The sequence below is a fragment of the Oreochromis aureus genome, linkage group 14 (assembly GCF_013358895.1).
Source record: "Oreochromis aureus strain Israel breed Guangdong linkage group 14, ZZ_aureus, whole genome shotgun sequence".
In the NCBI taxonomy this organism is placed as follows: domain Eukaryota; kingdom Metazoa; phylum Chordata; class Actinopteri; order Cichliformes; family Cichlidae; genus Oreochromis; species Oreochromis aureus.
In genome coordinates this window covers 16878434-16897571 of record NC_052955.1, presented here as the reverse complement: position 1 = coordinate 16897571, position 19138 = coordinate 16878434, and the positions used below count along the sequence as shown (strand labels likewise).

The 19138-nt window shown below is 40.9% G+C and overlaps 1 protein-coding gene across 2 annotated transcripts in view; it reads left to right on the top strand.

Moving 5' to 3' along the window:
- The window catches only part of sipa1l3 (signal-induced proliferation-associated 1 like 3), an 83623-nt gene that overhangs the window by 6696 nt on the left and 57789 nt on the right, over positions 1–19138 (top strand). Inside the window, exon 2 of one of the 2 annotated variants that reach the window (XM_039622712.1) lies at positions 17530–17698. The exons of the other annotated variant lie outside the window; for it this stretch is intronic. The gene's annotated coding sequence lies outside the window, so the exon portion shown is untranslated. The remainder of the gene's footprint in view (positions 1–17529; positions 17699–19138) is intronic. 2 annotated transcript variants of the gene reach the window in all.

Genomic DNA, 19138 nt, shown 5'->3' with positions numbered 1-19138 from the left:
AAGGAACTTACTCATGGCCGTGCAGTCGTGGTCCTCTGTAGGAGGAACAAAGCAATCTTTCCAAGATCGTGATTTATTTTTTATTTTTTTTAACACCAGTAAAAGCTGCGCTTTGGCATCAGCGATGGTTGTAGTTCTCTTTCCCAGCCGCGACACCTTGGCCGTCCTCCTGCCGTTTGTAATTTTAGAACGCAAAATCTCTTGCCAGGTTTCTTTTTAATCCTTCAAGGCGTCTTAGTTAAATAGAGGTTAATAGAAGTGAATAACTGTGTGTGCTCACTGTGTACATGACATCCATCACAATCACTGGGTGTATCCTGATAGGTCACAGAGAGGGAGCACAAACCTTGAGGCTATGGATGCCATCTGGTCTAAGTCAGATTCCACGGTGATGCTGCATGTGTGCATAAGTTTGTGTTTAAAGTGGGTCTTTAACTAGAACTTGGGCTAGCTACTGTCTTCTATTCTTTATTGGAGTGTATTTCAAATTGCATTCTGTGTTTGTTGCTGGCTCATAGTCTTTTTATAGCCTTTATAAACCGACACTGTGACACAGGTTAAACCAGTGCTGGCAGTTAATCTGAATGGATCTGCACACGTCAGCACACCTGACATCACAGCCTCCACCCAGCTTGCGATGAGGGCATTAATTGACTATGATCAACAGGTGGTTTTATCGAGGTGTAGTTTTTTTTGTGTGTGTGTGTTTTTGGTGATGATTTGCTATTGCTGAAATAATAAACCTTCCAGATAAAACAATTTGTACATCAACTCTTTTTCCATCATTTAAAAAAGTGCATTTCTTTCACCATTTATTCAGGACATCTACTAATCTGAAGGTTGGTGGTCTGCTTTTTGGCTCTTCTACTCTGCATGCCAAAGTATCCTTGGGCAAGATACTGAACTCTGAGTTTCTCGATGCGTGAATGTATGTGACTGTTGGATAGAAAGGACTAAGACATGTATGTGAATACACGTTGTATAAAAGTTCTTTGCGTGCTGGAGTATAAAAGCATTATATAAGAACCAGTTCATTTACCATTTGCCCGGGCTTCTCACGGTCATTTTTATCATCTCAGTCAAAGCACTTAAACAGTGTTACTGGACTTTATCATGGTGTTTTTCAAGCCTGAAGGTTTGTTTTTGCTCCTAAAGTTAATTTTCATTTAAATATTATTTAGTTAAACATGATTAATGTACTGTAAAACATTATGCGGTTGTACTTCAGATAAATAACGTGGGTATGTGTTATAAACTAAATCCTAATTCAGATCAGTCAAAAGTTTTAAGTGTCACAGAAGAATGCAAACAAAATAAAAGGCTAAATTCTTTGGTTACTTAAAAATAAATAATGTAATAGAATACCAAGCAAAATCTCAAAAAACTTCCTCTATACAGTGTCTTTTCTTCTGCATAGATTCAAACTATTTTACTTTGTTGGGAAAGAGCCCACAAATAAATGGCCAATACACATACTGTATATGTGTATATATCCTCAGCACAAATGCTAGAAACTTTCAATTGTAAGCAAAGGAAAACATGAACAAAGCCAATATTTACTCAGTTGTAGTCCACGTTTTCTCCAATGAAGAAAGAAAAGAGAAAAAGAAGTGAAGTGCAGTTAAGTGTGCAGTGAGGGTCATATGGATAGTATGTGCAGTTAGACCACAAATCCAATGTGGTATCGAGCTGTCATAAGATGAGAGGCAGGTTTCACCCTGGACAGGGGTCCGGCCTGCTATAGAGCTCCAGGGTTAACTCAGAAACAGGTGTCAACACTTCTCCCATTTTGCCTTCCCTGCCTGCTGCTGCTGAGGGCTGGATGCCTCATTTGTATTGGCGTCAAAGCTGAGTTGCGCTTTTGCTCAGCGCAGCAGCAAACCGAGCTAGCCATTAAAAGGTGTGTTTCAGAGCGCGATGCGTCTTGTCTAAAAGCACCTTTACACCCTGTATTTACTTTGTGAATCCATATATTGAAATCTCTAGGCTTTTTGCCATTACTCTTTATCCTCTGTAATGTTTTCAACAAGCAACCATCAGTCTCATTTTTGTTTACACTGCATGCAAATAAGCTGAAATGTCTGGACAGAGATTGTTTTAGTCTTTATGTAGCAGGCACCTCCACAAGGTACATCCACAAGTGGGGGGGGTACACAGGCAAAACATGAACATTTAAAAACAATTAATGAAACTGCAGTCAATTAAAATACAGTTAAATTTAATTAAAGGTGGAATACAGTTGCAGAGCAGTAATCTGTAACATACAGATGTGTGTGTGTATATATAAGGTAGAAGAGTAAGAGGCAATAAGAGAGAGAGCAGAACAGAAACGTAGAGGTATTGTGTGGGTGTAGTTAGTGTGAGTGCAACAGAAAGGACAGAAAATTGCATTTCATTTGATAATTATGTAATGTAGTGTAGTTTTATGTAATATTGTGGTTACAGTGTGCTAAGTCACAGTTTCTATGAGCAGTCAGCATGAACATGTTTTTGTCTAACTGAAAATGTATCTCTGTATACATTAATGTGTATATCTGGATACCTATTTCATTTTATATACATGTAGATATTTGAGTAGATTGGACACAGCAGCATCTTTATGTATGCAACAAGCTCTTGTTTGCAAACCTAATGAAAGTTGTTTAGATACTGTGCATAAACACATGCTGAATGGTTGTTCTGTGTTAGAGTTCAGGTGTACAGTTTAATATCAAATAGCATTAGATGAGTGACAGCATTACAGCCCACCCCCCTGCACTCTGATGTATTTTTCCTCCCTCGAGGGTTTTGTCCATAAGTCAGCATTCATGATGGTGTCAGGAGGTCAGAGATTTACAGAGGGAGGTGCATACCATGTTTCATGAAATGAGTCTATGCTTTACGGCCTCTTGTGCAACGATAAAACATCTTCTAGGTAGGCAGCTGATCTGTCAAAACTGCCTCCTCTTTTTTTTCTCTCAAGGTGTTGTTTACCCATCTGTGTCTTCTTGTCAGAGAAGAGAATGAATCAGATAATCACAGGCCTGGGTGTAAATATATGAGATGTGCCACTTTCTTTCTTTAAAAGAGGTCTTTTTAGCAGCACAGGCTATGTCCTCGGCTCCATCTTTCTCCTCTGAATGTGTTTGACCCGGGTAAATATAGCCTGTTGGTTTTAGCTCGAGGATAAACCCAGATGTTGAGGAGGCCTGTCTTGCCACAGGTTGGCCTGCGTCCTCTTCGTGGTCACCGTTGGTAACAGAGGGGAGAGTGAGAGAGTGAAAGAGAGAGAGAGAGCCACATCGTCCATCCACAAAACACTTAAACAGTGTTACTGACTAAACTCTCAGCTTGTGACAGGGTTACAGCAGATCCACTGGCTACAAAGGCATTTAGACAGCCTGATAAAGTGCTGTACATAAAGAGTGATTTACACAAGACTGTGTAATGCAGTCCATTCAGCAATTTAAAGTGAAGGCCACGCTACAGATTTATAAATGGATATCTACTCCAGAAGAGTCTGTACTTAGCCCTGACAGGCAGTGAGTTTAAATGTGAATACTTCGATCTGTCCTTATTGAAACAGAGAAGGACTCTAAGATTTTCATGAGTGTTAGAAAACTGGATTCAATGTTTTGAGGGTTTTCTGAATTCTCACATTAAATCTGAGTGCATGAAAAATAGGAATAGCTTCACCAATTGGCTATAGACTTGCTTTATCCCTGAACAGCACTGAATGTCCTCACCTTTATAACATTAAGAGCTCTCAGCTGTTACTCCTTCTCCTCCCTTTCCTTTGTAAAGTGTCTCTCTGCCCTCTCTTTAAAACACGAATGAGGATGGTGAGTGATGCTGATGACGATGCTAGAAGCACAATTCATTCAATTGATCTCTAGGGAAAAGACTTTGTTCCAGAGACTTTCAAAGCATTCAAATACTTGCTCGTTAATATGAAATGCCACGGAGGTGAAAGGGACAGCAGACACTTCTCTCTATAATGTCTTCATTTCACCTCCTCCTTATTTCCAGGTAGCCGTGTCTAGAGCGTTAAGACAACGAGTATGTTGTTACACCTGCTTCTTATCTGTTCTTAACTGAGCCATCACATGTGGAGATGACAGGTGGTGTGTGTGTGTGTGTGTGTGTGTGTGTGTGTGTGTGTGTGTGTGTGTGTGTGTGCGTGGGTGTGTGTGTGGGTGTGTGTGTGTGTCTGATTCCACAAAAAGCTCTATTGTATTTAGCATGCCAAAAATGTGCTGGAAACAGGAAATCCTGCACGACGGGATAAAGAAACAGCTGATTGTGTCTCCATCTGTTATTAATGGAGTGAGACAGTGAATTAACCTCGTGCACTCGACGTACACACGAGCTTGACCATCAAACACCTGTCAGGTCATGGGTTCACTTGCTATCTGTTTTACGGTGGGGATATACCCCCTTTTGAAAGCATGCGTGGCCAACTTGCACACTAGGGACAAGTAGTTGTTGTTGTTACTTTTTTAAGGCAACCTAGAAAAAGCATCAATATTTGGTGATTTGTATTGTTGTGACACACAGTTTAAACAATTTGGATAATACCCCTCCGTAAGGTTGCAGATTACAGCAGCAATCATAATCATGATGACTGTGTTCAATAATGTAAGTTTTTTTCTTATTTCTTAATTTAATAATCATGCAGTTAATTTTCCCATAGAAATTCATGCTTTAAACTTTTCTTTAAATTTAATTAAAATGGAAAACAAATTTAAATGAAGAGGAAGTGACAATGCAGAATTGTCCAGAAGGAATTTTTACCCCCTGACTGTGAAGCCCATTTCTCAAAGGCACCAGCTTGAGCTTTGCTAAGATGTTGCTGCAGATAACCCTCTTCTGTTATCACAAGATGTTACATTTTAAAGTTTCAGTAATATCAATGATAATGTCTACGGTGCAGACAGACATTAAGAAAGGACCACACAGCTGTCGAGTGACAGAGAGCTGAAATTGACAGCCAAGTATTGGATGCCACCAAATACGGGCTGAGTGAGGGACCTTGGAGACACAAGCAGCTGCAAAAACCTGAAAATCCTTTCCAAGGTTCCCTTGTCGCTGCAGTTGGTTGGTTGCTAGTGGTCATTCCTCGCTCTAGCCTAGATGACCCTCTAACCAATTTCCTGTGCTGTCAATCAACCAAATTGCTTACCTCAAAGCTAAGAAAAGCCTAATGCGAGACTATGTCATGATGCTGACCATCATTGCTGCCATTACTCTACAGTCACTGAATGTCACTTTACGTTGACTCTCGTTGCAACGCTAATGCTGTTCGTGTCCTGTTTGGGTGCCTTTAAGCCAACTTTCACTTCACCTTTCCTTCATCCTGTCCTGCCTACTAAAGGCTCTGTTTTAGTCGTATTGGCTCAGGCTGAAAATGGTGTGTGAGTTTGGTCTTTTACAAAGCAAAAAATAAATAAATGAAAGCACCTTTTATGAAAGAAAGGGATGTGCTTTATTTATAACAAGAAACTAAACAGAAGCTTCTTGGTGAAATGAACGCAAGAGTAATTATTTTGTCCTGATGATCTCATTTCAATAAGTCACAATTTTTTAATTTTATTTTAATAAGTTAGTGGCCCAGTCCCACGCTTGCATTCTTACAGATGCAGAAGTTGTTACAGTGGCATTACTCTGGGCTAGAGTAAGATCAGCTCTGGATTTTTGGTTCAGGTTTTTCACCCATCTGTTTTTAGTGTTACAGTTTGAAACTCGACACTAACGACAGAGTTTGAAATCAGCAATCGAAAATGGTAATGCAAAAGAGGAAGTATAAAAGCCCATCATCTCAGTAAATTGTCTGAATCACAAAGTCAACAAAAGGCTGTCGTGTTCCAGGCAATTATGTCCCAACAATGAGTCAGTTCTTCTTTGTTAAATGGATGTGTGAATGACCACATTTTGGCCTCTTTGTAGCCTCCAGGAACCTCTCGTGGGGAAATTCGATCTGTATTTTCTTTGAAGGTGTTCATCAGCCTTTTTACTAGTTCTCCTTCTGTGCTGCCAGCTGGAAGTTGAGCTGCTGGACAGGAAGTGAGTGTATTCTGAGGGGGACGCAAGTGTGTGGTGGATATGAGTGTTGCTGTGAATCAGCCGTTAGGCATCAGGGAGAGAAATGGTCTTACCCTGTGATCCGTCATGATGATAAATGACCAGTTCACAGGGTATGAGTCTAAACATTCATTTCAGAAAGAGGCCGTGGAGTTTGTCTGTGGCATGCAGCTGCAATCCTGGAGACTCTCCCTGCCCTTTCATTGTTAGGATAGTTTAAGATTGGATCATCCTGGTTTCCGGAGAGGAACAAGGCTGCTTCCAAATTCTCCAAACAGCATCAGGAAACATGTAGAGAGATGTGAATGTTTCCTCATTCCTCTGTCGCACAGGATGTTTTTCTTTTAGTGACCAGCATGTCCTTTTAAAACAGAGACAGCAGATCACACACACACACCCACACCCACAGGACCTCGCGCATGTGTAGGAATAGGTGGATGAGGAGGGGATAGTTTAAGTTGTTTTATTTTTTGTTTTTTATTTGAAATATTTCATGAAACATCAACAGTAACACGGTATACTCCCCTGGCATTTTGTGGCATGTGTGACGAGAAACATGCATAAATATACAAACATGCATATATACACACTGTTATACATACATGTGGTCTCTAACACGCTCAGTTTTTTCACAGCTCAGATCTCAGGCTGTTGCTGTTCACTGTGGTGCCATTGTTTTAATGCTAATTGAGTATAGCGTGCGGTCATTCCATGGATGCCTCTTGTCCCACTTTATTATGGTACTGTATCAAAATGTGCATTTTTTCCCCCTCCTTATTTCAAAATCAGATTTGGTGCTGTGATGGAGGTTATGTAGTTCATTTGGTCTACACAGCTCAGACAGTGTATGGTATGATAATGTGTTTATGTCATTGCTACAGCAGGGCAGACAATATATTTAGTCTGCTCTGTGAGGGGGAATTTCTTGCAAACATACAGTATATTTCTGTAACTCTCGGGCACCATTTGTTGTCTTGAGTATTCATTATGTGTATGCATCTTTAAAAATATATATTTGTAGTTAACAAGCAACTTATGTTGATAGGCTGCCACTTCCAAAGGATTACATCTTTTTAGACATCAATGTATTTGTTAGATTTCTGCTTATTAAGCTCCATCTAGTTTATATCCAATAAAAACCAGCAGATTTGATTTTATTTTTTTACAGTAAGTAACATATTTGATAAAACCATGTAATATTTTATATTCACGACTAGAGGATGTAGGTAAAAAGTAGACATTGACATGTAATAACTTGTTTAGATAAGCCACTGATCCTACGTGGTGATATGGCCCTGGGAATGTTGTCCCAGCATTTGCTATTTGAAGGTCTCTCCAGGGAATAATCAGAAAACAGATCCAGCATCCAGGGCAACAAATGTAGTTTCTGTTTCTCTACGCCAGTTTTGCTATTGAAATAATGATGTATCTCATGATGTTGATGCTCAAATTTGGTTTTGGAAAAAATCTCTTTGACCCCCCCTCCACGTACTTGTGACATCTAGAGTGATGTGTGTGCATTGCTTTGGTACCACAAGTCAAACTGACCTGTTCATGGTGGACATCGAAGAACAGTTAATTTTACTGAAACGTAGCTGGTCCTGACTCTTGAATTTACACAAAATTATGTAGCCTCCACTGGCAGAATGAGCAAACTAGACACAATAGCAGCCTATTACACTGAGATTCACAAAGATGATCTTTATGCTAATCAGTATACTTGTTTACAATGCATATTACAACCTAAAAGTGCAGTGTCTACGTTGCAGCATAGGATATAGAGCTCTGCCATAGATTTAATGCAGTACCATAAATCATGCATAACTGTGGTCACACGCTTCAAACAAGCCTCTTATAAACTCTTTTCAGGTGAACATAAATAGTAGCGTGGCTCCTGCTTGTGCCCTGCCCTCACACATACATCATCTTTGTCTTAGCGTTTTTTTGCTGAGCCTGAACAGAGTTTTCCTGAGCCACTACATGTGAAAACTTGTATGCCTTCAAGTGCTGTTTATTCGAGTGCCTGATTAAATTAGCAGTATTGTAATTAGTTCTTCTGATGCCAGTCCTTGAAACACTTTAATTGTAACATGTAGCTCCCTGGCTGTTTTTAATCTTTTTCTCTCACTGCAGACTTGGCATTCAGTGCATTTAGATCATGCACTACTGTGGAAAATATTTATGTGGTAAAATCTATTTTACATTGGAGGGAAAATGTCAAAAGCGTCAGCTCTCTGCTTAATTGTTTGTTGTAGCCAAAGGCGGTGATCGATGCAGTTGTTTTTCCAGCAAATGTTAGTGCATGTAGCAGCGACAGGCTTGTTAACTGTCCCACAGGAGTCGGCCAGAGAGCAGTGGAGGGGTGAAGGAAGTGACAAAAGTTAGTGTTTCTCCACACACCAGCAGAGGCTGTTATCATTGTGAGAGAGGAGACGGGTGAGCTGATAACTCAGAGCCCTGGGATGAGGGACAGACTGTGGGAGAGGCTGAAAGGGAGGTCTGTTGCTTCCTTCTCCTTTTTCACTCCCTGGATTTATCCTCCCTTTTGTCTCTGTGTTTTCCCCGTGACCTCTGCAGCTGAGCTCTGATTAGATAACTGCTCAGTTCAGTGTGGCAGGAGAGGCTTTACCTGAGAAACAGTAATGACTAAAACAAAGGCGGACAAAGAAGAATAAAGTGACATGTGATTGTGATAAAGGAGGTGTATTGTGTGTGAGTTTTTGGAGGAAATGCAGTCTGTTGTTTGTCTCTGGAGAGAGCGTGTATGTGGAGCAGATCTCCTCTTTCTCTAATGAGTATGTTTACGAAGAAAAAAGGTTTAGCACAATGTAGACGTTGGAGACGGTGGATATTGTGTCTGTGCTGGAGCTATGTGTGTGTGTGTGTGTGTGTGTGTGTGTGTGTGTGTGTGTGTGTGTGTGTGTGTGTGTGTGTGTGTGTTTTCCCTGTATTCACCTGTACCTGACTGAAACTTGCTTGACCCAATTTGCTCCCTAAAGGCACTCACAACACCTCTCTGTCCTTGTGTGTCTCAGACATGCTTTTAGATAACTTTTCTTCTCTCAGACTGTCGCTGATCTCAACCCAAACACCTCAACACAGACTTACCTGCACTCATTAACTACTCCAGACGCTCTTCCCCCGTGTGCACACTTGTCTGCAGAGGGCTGCGTTTCTTCAGCCGTTCCCACGTCTGAGTTTTGAATATTGGCAGCCCCATGCGAATCCTCCAGGCGCTGTTCCCCCCCTCCCCTGCTAATTTATTCACAAGTAGTTTGGCTTTTGGGGAAATGCGCTTAATTTCAGTGTTGAAAGTTAAATCTAGGAAGAGTCTTGGTGTTGAAATAAAAATAAGGCTAGTCACAAAAAGGTAACCTGTCAGGTTTTTATATCTGTCTATATCCTGTTGCCTGTGCCATGCACAGAGGTTAAAGAAATACGGTGTCATTGCATTTGGGCAAAAAGATTAACCTATCTAGTAAAGAGTGTGACCCATGAGTAAACTATATCAAAGGAAGTTCAGCAAGAGTTGGGTTGCTTCGTCTTCAAAAGGCCATTGACAATAAACAATGTGGAGCTAACAGACAATTTATTTATTTGGTTTTGAAGGGACAATAACCTATTTTTTCCCATGATATTTGCAATATAAAAAGAAATTAAGTTTTTGTTTGAGTATAAATTATGACATGTTGGTAAAAAGACAATTTTCTGCTTTATAATAGTCTTTTTTTAAAATTTAATATTAATAGAAGTATTGTCAGCCCTGTGGCAGACTGGCGACCTGTCCAGGGTGTACCCTGCCTCTCGCCCTAAGACAGCTGGGATAGGCTTCAGCCCCCCGCAACCCTGAAAGGGATAAGCAGGGATGGATGGATGCATGGATGGATGGATGGATGGAGAAGTATTGTTGAAAAATAAATGGAGAAACAACGAAGATTGCTGTTGTTGAAACTGGGATCTTGAATATTGCCCAAAATGTCAAATAATTCCTTCAAATGCTCCTTCTTAACTCTCTTTACCCTTCCCTCCCTTTTGTCCTATTTTTAATCTTTAACTTCATGCCATTAGTTAAATGTTTTCACTCCACACCGTAATTCCTAGCCCCGGAAAACAAATAGGCCACTGTATCCTTTTGAGAGCACATGTGCAGCTCAGTGTGAGTGCATGCATGGCTGTAGGACCACACCCTGGACTCACGCCACGCTTTAAACCAAACACAGAGCGAAAGGGAGATGACTTCTGCATGAATTTAGCTTGTTGTGACACAGCTCCACATCAGTTCAAGCCGGGACTGTGATGACTGTGGATTGCAGGGTAAGGAATGAGAAAAATGGCAGTGGCGCTGCCCTCAGTGCCGTCCCTGCAGCTGTAGCCAAGGTTGAGAAAGAAAGTGATGATGGTGATCCGATGGTACAGTGCTTGTGTTGTGAGTATGCTTTGAAGCATTTGAGGGTGGTTGGAGCAGACACACCTTCCATTTGATTGTTGTTATTGGCCTAATTCCACTTCAGAGATGCCGCTGTCAGCCCAGATGCCTGAGATAACTGTGAGAGGCTGAAACCTCTATCAGCAAGTAAAACTCCTCCTCACCTCCTCTGTGTGACTTGAAACAAACAACCATTCATAAATTATCACAGTATTTTCTTAAGCATTAGAAGCACAGTGGTTTTAATGCAGTGCAGATTTTGACCTCTGGATTCTAAAAGCAAAGCATCTGCGCTGTTCCTCTGTTGACACTGAACCCTATTGGGTAGGTCAAAAACACAACCAGCCTCAACATAATGCATGGGTTAACCCCTTACCCTAATCTTTACCACCACAACTAAAGTCTTAACCCTGAAAAGCCATTTAAACTTATGTGGCCCAGCATTTTTAGCCCCCATAGAGATCTAGGTCCACACCAGTATAGCAGGCTTCCTCTTTTCAGAATCCCATGAATAGTAAAACAAGCCCACACACATGCACACAATACCACTGTGAGTTAAGAAGAACCACACCTTCTCCTGTAATCCTCTTTCAGTCAAGACAAACCCCTCTTTATAATATCTTCTGAATAGGCTTCGTTCACCTGTACTCACCACCTGCCTCTCTGCTTCTCCTTTGCCAGGAATGGATGCCCTTGTAAATGTTTAATACACAACTGCAAACTTAAGTCCAGTGTAAGAAGAACAAGTGGTACAAAAAAAAAGAAACTCAACAATAATAATGAGAAGTGTACCAAGAAAACAAGAGAAATACCCAGAATGAATACAAACATAAAGGCCTGCAAGGACTTTATAATTAATATTTGTTATCCCATCAGTTTCCTGATGAGCAACATCTTCAGAGTATCCAGAGTTTCTTGCAGAATTGAACTGTATTTGAGGTGTTAATGATGCAGGAAACAGGTGAGAGCATATGTGTGTGTGTGTGTGTGTGTGTGTGTGTGTGTGTGTGTGTGTGTGTGTGTGTGTGTGTGTGTGTGTGTGTGTGTGTGTGTGTGTGTGTGTGTGTGTGTGTGTGTGTGTGTGTGTGCAAAAAAGGGGCACAACCATGTTTTCTTAAATAAATTAATAAGTAACACTGCATTTGGTTTGTGACAATGAATAACAGAGCTCCCTCACGTGAGTCTCATCCTGTGGATGGAGTCCAACTTCACTGTCCTGGACCAGTGATGATGGTTGCTGTTTCTGCTCTGCAGCTGTGGTAAACTCGGGGTAGTGGTTCTAACCACTTAAAGCCCCAGTTCTCCACCTGCTGCAGGCTCTGATTGCACAATGTCTACACAGGGAGCTCACATTCTTGTCATCCTTATGTGATACCAGAGTGCGATGTGTTGCAGCAACAATGTGAAATAATTGTTAGTGAAACTGATTTGGCTGCTCCTGCGTTAACATTTCTTAACTTTGAGGTGAGTGAAGCCAGGACCAATGGGACGCAGTTGAATGACACAACAGGGTGGGAACTCGTCACAGGGTTACCTAGGCAACAGGAACATAAAATGTGCACTAGTGATAAGAGAACCCTGTTTGTGTGGATGTTAATTGATTCAGTGATTTAAAGATTCAGTTCAGAACAGCGGAGTTGGAGTCTGTGTGACAAAAGGAGGAGACACCCCAGATAACTGACTGACCTCCATGACTGAGTAGCAACTGAACTTTGAAACCGAGAGCAAGGGAACTGTGAAATAGTTAGGTCATTAGGTCATTGTGTCTGACAAATATATCATTCGTTTCCTCAGCATCTATTCCAGAGTTTTGAAAATGCATAGAAAAAACCCTGAAGTGGAAGCATTGATATGGAAGCTGTTTTATAGCACTTAATACTAATGCTTAACAAATACAGAGTATACATTTACCTTAGAGATTTACCTCTGCTGCTGTTTGCGCTGGTTTAATTTCCTTGCTGTTGGCTGCAGTCTTTGTTTCTCTTTTCTCACAGCTTCACTTTGTACAGTGCTTTCTGCAGCTCTGTGTTTCAGCTCAGTCTCAATGGACCTACTGTACTCTGTTTGCGCTCACCAGTCCTGCAGGCAAACAGTGCCTGGTCTCTGTGGGGCCTGGGACCTGCTGAGATGCAGTACTTCAGTTTCACTGTAGGCTCATGTTACCACAGTGTCTGGCTACTGGCTTTGTGTGCATGCACATGTGTCTGCATACAAATGCTGGAGAGGGACTCGAGGTTGACAGTTTGCATGTTTTTTTGTTTTTTTTCACCCTGTTTATTCTTGAAGTCACACTCACAGATAAAAGGTCACCAAAATGTAAAATTTTAGATATAATTATAGATCAGATATCGGTTATAATGCCTATCTATTCAAGTCAGTTCGGTCTTCTGAGCTAACATCGCCCTGTGTTAGCAGCAGCTAGCAGGAGAGCTAGTATAGCATGTAGAGAGCAAAGAGCTACCAATATGGAGGATATTTACAAGCTTTTAATTTTAATTGGTAACTGAGGTTGAGTGAGTGGATACGACTGAAAAGCTCAATGACGATACTTTGGCTTTTCTCTGACACTTGTTTAGTGTCACTAGTTGTGCTTGGTCAGAGAGTTTATGTAAGGAGAAGTTAGGAGGATGGTGATTCCCCTTCCTGGGAGGCTTTTGTTACATTTACAGCAACGACGTGTTATTGTCAACTTGTTTAATATGCTTTATAAAACATAAAAGAATTGTTCCCAGTTTCTTCCTTAGAGTGAGGAAAACAGCTTAATTTGTAACTAGTCAGTTGAATTGATGCCTGAACTTAATATTTTGTATTCGAAATAGAAGGAGCTGGATCGGTGACAGCAATAGAGTGAGGGTGATGCACCAGACAGAGTAGTTATGAGAGAAAGGCCCTCCATTTGTCTCCAGTGGTGTCTGGATGAAGTTGCATGTTCACATTTTTGTGCATGTCTTTTCTGTTTCATCTAACTCTTTACCTCGGCCTCTCCAAATATTCTGTGGGACTGGAAATTGCTCCCCTTGGCTGGTGTTGCCAGACAGAGGGGGGAGGAGGGGGAGGAGGGGCGGGCTAGAGCGATTATGAGACTTGGGGTGTGCTTTAACCCACTTAGCACACCATCTCAGGGTCTCCTGCCAAAACGGTGAGCTTAGTGCTTTAAATCCTCCTCCCAGAGTGAGCTTATAGTTTGTTGCTTGCGGCTGTTCTTTGTCTTACTGCCTAGAAATGCTATCTGCACACTTTTCATCTTCCTTTGAAAATTTATGTTTATTTGTATCAGCATGCTGTTTTTATTTGTCTTATAAGTGGATTCATGTGAGTGTGGATCTGTCCATGTTGTATAGAGAATTTTGTTTGAAGTGAGCCTCCTGGTTTGTCTTCCCAGTGTTCAACGCCAGCACCCCCCTTTTCACACACAGTTTGCACTGGGCTAGCCTCTGCCCCAGGGGTCTGATTATAGTCTTGTCCATCCTCTCCCAGCTATGCTGGGCTTCCTCTCTTAATAAAACAGGCTCATAAGGCCAAGTTCCTTGCATTCTTTATGTGCAGCATTCTCTCTTGTTTTTTCACATGCATGGATGGGTTGCACTGAGAAATGTAGACCACCACATAATTTACAAAGCGAAATTGTGCACAATGCTTTCACTGTGGCTGAGTACTCGTGAGTAAGGCTGCTCCATTATGGTTATTTTGGACCCTAATGTTTAAAATGTAATTATTTAACGCAGTTATTCAATGACTTATCAAACTTTTGAACTTTAGAAAGCTTGTGTGTGTGGGATTGTCTTTAAATATAAATGAAAAAATTGAATAAATAGAGGGAAAAAGAGGTGAAGTTAGGGGCACACAAGGCCGACTGGTTGGGAATTAAGCCGAGACCAGCAAATGTTTCTGACCCTAAAGCCTGTTTGTACGGGCAACTGCCAGCTCCTGCTGGCCTGCAGCCTCCACCCTGATGTCTACGGGGGTGGAGTCTTGTGCAAACTATGAGACCTCAACAGCAGCAGCAGGGAGAGCAATGAAGAGCTGATGACCAACTGATAACACTATCAAACACTACCAAAAGTGGACCGGGTGAGAGACCTGGTGATTCACAGATAACAGCAGCTGTAATTTGTTTTGGTGATCTGCTCCGTAGTCTGATCATCCTATGATCGCCGGTCGGCGCCATCACCAAAGTAGTGTTTTCTGAGCTCTGAAATGTGTGGTCCCAACAAAAAGACTCACCAGTGTTGTCTCAGTAACTGGTAAGTGAGAAACTGCTGTTGATAGAGAGATAAATTTACCATAATTAGTGAGTATACATGGACAGACCTCAGCTGAGCAACTAAAACGATATTTGATCATTACATATGCTGACTCTTTAAGTTATTACTACAGGTCTGTAGCTCTGCTGTCTTTCTGTCACTTTTCTCTCCTCCACCCTTCATCATGTTTATCACACACAGCACTTTTTCAACAACAGAAATGCCTGGCAGGAAAGAAGTTAAGGAGACACAATAAACGAGCTTTTCTGCAATTGCACATTTATATTAAGCTAAAAATGATTTGATGATCGTCGAGCCGAGATATCATTGTCCTTTGGGAGGACTCCAGCTGTAATGTTTATGATCCTTCCACAGTTTCAGCTACAGAATTATTTTACGACCTTTTTTTCTTCTAGATAGTCTGTTGACTAAAGGCTCCCTTTTCCATTATCTTGGCTTGAGCTGAAGATTAAGATTTGGTGGCAGGAAAGCACACTGCTGTAAAGGAAATGGGTTCACTTGGAACACAAGACATAAAATTAATGCAAAAAAAAATATTTTATCCAGATTGTTATTTTCAGAATTTTCAAAAGCCAGTAAATTAAATTCCAGTAAATTGCTTTTGAGTTTTGTTTGCCAGTATTAGTCATTCACAAAACAAGAGAATACTTTTGTGTTTTCCTGCAAATGCAAACTGAAGAGCAGAGGGGAAACAAACAGTTGGGGGTTGGCTGATTCATCAGAGGGGGTGCATTGTTAGAACAGCAGCCTTGTCATTGTAGGTTTACGTCTGGACTCCTCCCTATACACACACACACACACACACACACACACACACACACACACACACACACACACACACACACACACACCAGCCCTCCCGCCCTTGTAGCACAGAGGAGTCATGGCAGAATCGAGGTCAGCCAGGCAACCCAGTCCTTATTTTGTCCCCCCTACCAAACAAACAATCTTCTGTATCCTCATATCTGTCCTCTCTCCCTCTCTGACCTTCTCATTCAGATCAGTCAGTCATGTCTTTCTCCTGCTTGCTTTTCATAATGTCTCGCCTCATCTCATGCTCTTGCTCGGCGTAGTTCCCCTTGTGTCTGTTAAATGAAGACGACAGGGTGAGATTTATAATTAACAAAGGCATTGGCACTGAAAGGGAGAGCTGTCTGGAAGAGTGGGGATGGTGAACAAATTGGGCTTTTTACAACAGATGATCAGAGATGCTGAAAGAGGGACAGAGACCCAGTGAGTGATGCGATCTAAAAAAGGTTGTGGTGTTTTTGTATGCAAGTTTTGGCCAAGTGTAAGCTGCTTAGTCATAGCTGAACTCTACTTTCACACAACTTATTGCATGCAACCCTTCATGTATACTGTGATAAGTTCAGGCAGCCATGAAGATTCGTTACCATCACATAAGAGATCTTTGTACCCTCAAGACTAAATTATCACTGGTGAAATTACTGTGTTGCTGTACACCCACAGTGCAGTTCAGTGTTTTTTTTTTTCTTAAAGAAGTGCTATAAATTCAGCTTATTTTTGTCACAAGGTTTTTATTGCATGTCTCATAAATGCTAACATTTCATGTAGTGTTGGGCAGCTCACTGTTATCTTTCAAGACGTAACAGGCAGCTGACTGTACAGCTTTGAGCCTAATGTTTACATGTTTGTTAGAGCTTAAGAGCAGACTATTTCATGTTTTGGCTATGTGGTGTTATTAAGGTTTGTTTCTTTATTATTATGAAATTAAAGTGTTTTTGTACATTATACACTACTAACAGTAGATGAGCCATTGTAAAGGCTCACTTATACAGAAACAATCATTATACTATAATGAGCATTGCACATGTATGTCTGTATGTTTGTTTGTTTGTTGGCCTTTAAACTATCTAACATCTATATCTGTTCATAACAATCATATAGTATTTGATTAAAACATTCACATTAAATAAAAAGTACTTTTTCTGTTTATTTCTTTATAGAAACTGAGCAATCGAGGCCAATTCATGACCGTATGCCGTTTTTACACATGCAAATGCAACTTAACATTTGATTGTTCCTATCTGCGTTACCTTTATTTTTTAATGGTCACCACAAGGTCTAAGTTTTAAGAATTGGTAAAGTTTTTATCTATTATCTGACGCACCTTCACCATTCAACACCATTAAATGACGGTCAAACACGATCACAAGAGATGGCAGAGAGAGGGGAATCTTTCCAGACATTTGCATGCATGGTTCCAAAGAACCACGATCAACGTAAAAGGGCAAAGGTACTTTCTGCGAACAGCAGGTGTGGTCGTTGTTTCGTTTGAGGTAAAATGCTGGCTTGTCCTTTCAGTCATTTTCACATTTATATCTATGTTTACAGTCAAAAGGCCCTAGTAATTATTGATATTAATACGAGGGTTAAAGTGTCTCAACTGTAGCAAAATGTTGCTGTAAATGTAGTTTTAAGCATTGCTCAGAATTTTCTTTAGTACCAGTTAACAACGTTTACAAATAACAGAAATGATATGTATAGCAACAACAGCCCCATCTTTTACCATACACAGCATAGAGCCTTTGGTACTCCCCGTTCTTATAAATTACATGTTCCTATTGCATTTCTAATGGTTCCCGGTTGCTGGTAATTAAATGTTGTCTTTAAAATTCTCAGCTGTAACTGTACCAAGTCTGATTCAGTAACAATAATAATAACACAGTGAAGTATAGTGAAACTGCCAGATTATTTTTAAAATGGTCATACCATCCCGTGCTAGATTCTTAAAAAGGACCATCTCTGGTTTTGCAGAGTTCGTAGACATAGGCTGCTTTGATCAAGGAAGACAGTTGGAGAGAGGACTGCAGATTGAATCAAAGCCATCTCCATCCTTAAGGAAGCTGCCCTATTCTGAGGCTATAAGGCACGGCATGACCAGGCCTGGCACAGTATGGTTGGTTAAACAGATGGCACAGTGCAGGTCAGTGTAGTGGAGGGAGGGACGGTGCAGACAAGCTTTTAACCATCTGGGCTCCAAATAACGCTGGCGCCGGTTGTCTGTGCTTCACTCAACTGGTACCTGCTTCCTGACGAGTTAATGATCCCTGTTGGTATATTATATTGGCTCCCTGAGAGTCATCAGTGTGGAAACGAATAACTGCTACCAGAACCAGGGAATCACCGATTAAAGCGTGAACTCCACTTTTTCTGTAATATAAGTCTTAGTTTTTCCTTAAATATCATTACATTTTGCTGTCTGACATCCATCTCACTCATAGCATTTCATTGTAGTTAACCTCTTAGTACTTAACTCACTGAGCAATACTAAGATGTTATGTCAGGGTTTTGTATGTGTAATGAATAGCAGAGATAATCGAACAGCAGTAACCATGAGTGAGCTGTTTGCACATGAGCAGTGTTGTTCTTGTGTAGTTATTGGAAGGCATTACAGTTCAGTACAGAACAATAAACAGCAGCCTCTCCAGTAAGTCTCTCCCTGTGCGTGGCATTCCACAGTCATGGACTATAGCTGACAGCGGTAGTCTCCATGAGTGTAGTGACAGGAGTTCTCCACCTGCTGCAGGTTCTGGTTATAATGGCCCTCCAGCAGTTGAAGTCTGTCCAACTGAAGCAGTTAGTCTGTCCAACCATGGGTACTGGAGACTCAAGACAGCTGAATGACAGTGTCAAGATAGACCTACCCATAGAAAACTCTAGGAGCTAGCTGTCTGCAATGACTAAACTTTCAAATTAAAACAGAGGATTGTCCAGTGTTACTCTGTTGTCTTTGATAGATTAATTGCCACTCCAGGAAAAGCCTGTGAGAAAAACCATCCACTGCTGCTAACCTCTTAATGATCATTTTAATGGTGTTTACCACAGACCTACACCATGAACAACAAATGGCTTGATTCCAGGAACTAGTCAGGTTCTTTTTCACTTTACACACACAGACATAACGAGTTGAGCATTAAATGCTGGTAGGTGGATTTTTATCACATTTAAACAGAATTTCCAGTATTTCCGATCCTTGTTATCTCCTAAATATAACTATATTAATTGTAGAGCTACGAGTCAAGTCCAGCTCCCAATGAGAACCAACTGTAGTATTTTCCAGAGTGGTGAAATAATTCTCTGAGGGTATGTTTTTCTTCTCCAGTGCGCTGAGAGTTTGCTTGTATCATCGGTTTGGGCCGAGTATGGTTGGTAAACCACACGTCTTAGAGTTGCGAAATATCCCACATTTGATTTTTGTATGAATTTGGAGACAAGCTGTTTGTATCTTATCAGAAACTATGATCATGTTTGAACCAGTCACTCTGTGAATCACTCCTTTGACGGTCCTCCTACATTACAAGTGGAAATGTGGAACTGACAGTTTCACTGGGAACAAATCATTGTTCCCTTTTTTTCTGTCATT